The sequence below is a fragment of the Anneissia japonica genome, unplaced genomic scaffold, assembly GCF_011630105.1.
Source record: "Anneissia japonica isolate Jap-2015-1 unplaced genomic scaffold, ASM1163010v1 scaffold1709_len327053_cov138, whole genome shotgun sequence".
Lineage (NCBI taxonomy): Eukaryota > Metazoa > Echinodermata > Crinoidea > Comatulida > Comatulidae > Anneissia > Anneissia japonica.
In genome coordinates this window covers 203,669-208,356 of record NW_022723599.1, presented here as the reverse complement: position 1 = coordinate 208,356, position 4,688 = coordinate 203,669, and the positions used below count along the sequence as shown (strand labels likewise).

The following is a 4,688-nucleotide window of genomic DNA, read 5'->3' as shown; positions in this document are numbered from 1 at the left end:
TGTAACCATAAAGCTCGTGATTGGGATTCGTATCTGCTCTGTAGGTGTACGGAAGAGAGTCGTCATTCACTCCAAAAGCCATCGCTAAGGCCCTAGGAGATACGCCGCATAATTACCACTATAGAAGGTATTTTTTTATTCTGACAGATGGAATGTTGTGGACTTTTTCAAAACAAACCTATATCTGACCATGATCTGACGTTCCATAGCATGCCTAATTCATTGAGACATTTATTTCTGACGGCATCATGTCGTACCTGGTGACAAAGTTAAATCGTACTGCCATAGGCCTAATCATGCAAAATAGAAAATTAAAGAACTCATAAAAACTAGGCCTAGGTTTATTTCTGATATTGATTTTGAAGATATCCGATAGACAATTATTTTTACGTTCATAGAAAGGCCTAGTGTGTTTTTAAGAAGTAGTGATGTTTTACCACTCACACACCCAACATATTTCTATATTTTGTTTCTTTACCCGAATTCATTTTTCCAATGATCATTATGGTGTCTCGTTGACTGTTATGTAACCATAAAGTATTCCTATTCTTTGCCTTTCATCTCAGAGCACGTATATAACTTTACTTTAAATAAAATAAACTTAAACATTTTGTTGGCAGGTGAATTCTTTTTTATGAAATTTATATGCACCTTATGATAACGTAATAATATCTTTGCAGTTTGTTGTACAAAACATTTTTGTAGAACCATAAATACGTATTTATAATGTAATTCCCTACTATAAATACCGGTAAAACGTTGTTTAAACGTTATTTTCTGAACCGAATCACAACGTTTACAACGTTATAATATATATATAAAATAATGTATCCGTGCTGAAATCCAGAGGTGTACCTGTTGATTCAACCATGAATCGTCTATACCAATATTGTTCCTCTCATTCATTGATGCAAATAAATCTGCCTCAGGAAGACGGGTTAAATGTAAGCTTAAGTTAGACTTCAGTATATCTTCAGTAATCGTTCAATACAATACATGTTGCCGTCAGTTATAAAACGATAGTCCCTCCACACTGTAGCCTGTGAATTGTATACTTCTATTTTTAACTCCCACACTAGTAAATGTATAATGGAGTCATGTCTATGAGTTCCCATAAGGCAACAGTCTAATTCTTACTTCCTTCTTTCATTTCTCTTTCCTTCACAATATATTTGCCACAATCTGACTTCAGCGTAAAACGGCTGCGTTGCTGATATGTATCTTATTTGCCACTCTCCTCTCGGAATATTACTTATTCGACACACATCAAAACATGAATACGTACTAAAAATTGCTAAATTATAGAGAAACAATGTCAAGATGAATTTCCGTAAAGCTCGTTAAGGAATTTCCCTTGAGAAAAGAAAAACCAGGAAGTGAGCTTTAATTTAATGTGTTTCAGACTAAATTTGTAGTTTCTGAAACAGCTCCCTTGGATGCTTGTAGTGATTAACATGTTGAGATTGTTTTGGAAATGCGTGCATTTGTATGAAGCCCTTAAACGTAACTTTAAAAATTGAAGACAAATACTAATGTAATTGGTTTATTTGCATCACTCGTACAAGTAATGGTATAATTTACCTACATCTTAAAAATATATCAACAAAGTCTTCATTCATTTTTGAGTTCACAAGCACATTCATAATATTATCTGAGACAAACACATTTTTCTTTTTTTTTCAATACCCAGTATTGGAAAATATTAATTTACCTAAATTAACTGAGTCTGTTTATGATTGCTTATTAATATCAGAAATGACAAGCATTTTCAATTAAGTTACAATAACTTTCGGTAACCGTATTAAGTAGTAAAAGGTAAACAGATGTGTTTTTGTTTACACGTAGGCCTAGACCTAATGTTGTCGAACAATAATTTTAACAGAGCTATTAGAGTGAGAATATTACTTATTAGATTATACTTGGACACTTCATACATGATATATCACATACTATTAAACTTTTTTCAATTATTTGGGCCTGAAAGAAAGTAAAGACCGCAACTTCTATCAGAATGAACTCAACGAGTTACGGTATTTTTTTTTAATGAATCAAAGATTTATTATCTTTAGATTCTAACTGTTTTTTTTTAATTGATAATTACAATATTTCCATGAGGAAATTTCACCATTTACCAAATTTTCAATTTTTGAACCAGGTGTCGCTGATCTCTTCTTATCTCTATTAATTACTTCTCCAGGGAATTTTGCAACAAGATTAACGGTGAAGCTAATTAGTTGTGAATAGTTTATAAAAAGACTAGCACAATTAAATCAAAAACCATGTTGTAACTTCTAACACAAGTCATTGATTTTTAAAATTCAAAAACATATCTATTATGATTTTTATCTGAAATTACAGCTAAGGTAATAAAAATGCCTAAAATCTTTTTGTTGCATAATATTTTACAATAATTTATATTAGATTTAAATATACATTTAAATATATTTATTTAACCCATTGACAGATGTAAAACGCTAGGACAGGGATGATGTTGGCTTTATATTGTATTGTTGACATTATTTTTTTTTCTTGTTTCCATGCTGCTGGAAATCAATACCACAGTAAAACGATGTCCTAATATAGGTGGGATGCTGTTTTTTTGTAATTTATTAAATTCAATCTAAAAACAGTCGGTGACAGATTTACTACTTAATTTAATACATATCATATACAGTTAGCTCACATGTATAACCGGTGTAATCCAGATTTTTTATTTCATAATTAGGGCGGGCTGTAATATTGCCTCTGGGCAAACCTCCGTATTAATTTAAATTACAGTTTCATAGGATTTCTACAGGTTTAACTAAAATTAACTCAGTTTAATTCATAATAAATAATTTAATGAATAAAAAAATTGTCCGCATGTTTAATAAAATAATTCATTTTTTTTAGTAATGAAATTTAAGAAAAAACATAGGGGTGGTAGCGTTTTCAGTTTAGAAGAAACGGAAGGCGAAATTTTAAATCTCATTGCAGCATCTATTATACTGATTAGTTAGTCTCTTTCAGGGTGTTCAGACGTAAACCTATTTATATATTATCGCCCTTTTTTCATAAAGACCATTTCTATTATATTTTTTCACTTTTTATTTATGAATGGTTAGATATGACATCAGACTTCTTTATTTTTTATCTTACGAAGGAAACTAGTCTAGAAATAAACCGGTTGATCTCTTAGCGTATTTGACCGATAACAGCCCCTAGGCTTGGCACCTGTCACTCTACGGGATCCCTCTCTCGTCAACGTTTCATGTTTATAAAGTATAACTATAAACTACTCTTGAGGGAAATGTCATTGCCTTGTGATTCATACGCTTGCGACAAGAGAAAACATAAAGCAAATGAAACTCTTTCGCATCAATTCACAAGAACATAGTGACTGGCTCTGAACCAAAGCTACGGCATCAACTAAGACTTATAGAGCTATCATTGACTCATACAACAATGTTTAGTTAACATATAATATTGAATAGGTATCGATCACATTAATTAATTATTTTCAAAATTATTAAACTATTTATGTAAATCTAACATGAAATAAAAAATTAAAAGTTGTTTTTTTTATAACATATATAGTTCTTATAGGAACATATTTTGCAAACCTGAGGTGTTATCACACTGAATACTCAGTTCGTCTCCAAACACTATTGTAAAAAGTCGCAAGTGATTGGAGTGAGTCGCGAACCCAAACTTCCAGCTAATTAGACTCCACTAGACTACATTTTGTGTACCATTATTTCCAATTAAGTTTGCTTTGTAACACCGTAAACATAATATAAACAAATAGATAAATAATAATAATAACAATGCTCGAATAGGAACATGATGTTATAATCGTATAAAGAAAAGCCAATAACGAATAGTTCCTTTATTCAGTTGCATGAAAAAAAAATGTCTGCGAGTGGTTGAAGGTTCGAATCCCGCCAGAAAGAAATACCCTTTCTCATACACTTTCTCAACAGACCGAACGCCCTCCTAAGGCGTAGCATTGTGTAATACAATGTTCCCGACAGTTATTTGGACCTTCAACCATGAAGCCTTCGTGGTCTAGTGGTTATGACGCTCGCCTTGTCAGCGAGAGGTCGCAGGTTCGAATCCCGTCGGAGGCATTTTATTACACAATGACTTTTATAGGACTTTATTCCACATCTAGATGTGTAAGGGTAGCCTACGATGTTCCATCATGTCCTTATTTAAACACTGTATATGTACCTTTGATGATTTATATTATATTTATTCAACAGTGTTAACGGCTAACTCCCTTCAATATCATATATAAAATACGATAGTATTTCTAGCCGTATTGCCAGATTTATCTGGCCGAACGCCCTCCTGAGGCATAGCATTGTGTAATACAATGTTCCCGACGGTTGTTTGGACCTGTTCAACCATGAAACCTTCGTGGTCTGGTGGTTATGACGCTCGCCTTATCAGCGAGAGGTCACAGGTTCGAATCCCGTTGGAGGCATTTTATTACACAATGACTTTTATAGGACTTTATTCGTTGAAAAGCTACAGGGTAGCCTACGATGTTCCATCATGTCCTTATTTAAACACTGTGATTTATGTTATATTTATTCAACAGTGTTAACGGCTAACTCCCTTCAATATATTTATATATATGTGGGTGTGTATATATATATAAAGGAAGGTAAATACAATGGTCGAATCCCGCGAGAAATACCTTT

General features: G+C 32.6%; 2 non-coding genes across 2 annotated transcripts; both read left to right on the top strand.

Moving 5' to 3' along the window:
- The first annotated feature begins 4,036 nt into the window (after positions 1–4,036).
- On the top strand, positions 4,037–4,109 carry Trnat-ugu. Its single transcript has one exon. It is a non-coding gene; the product is annotated as a tRNA-Thr (tRNA).
- A 286-nt stretch (positions 4,110–4,395) lies between these two features.
- On the top strand, positions 4,396–4,468 carry Trnai-uau. Its single transcript has one exon. It is a non-coding gene; the product is annotated as a tRNA-Ile (tRNA).
- The last annotated feature ends 220 nt before the right edge of the window (positions 4,469–4,688 follow it).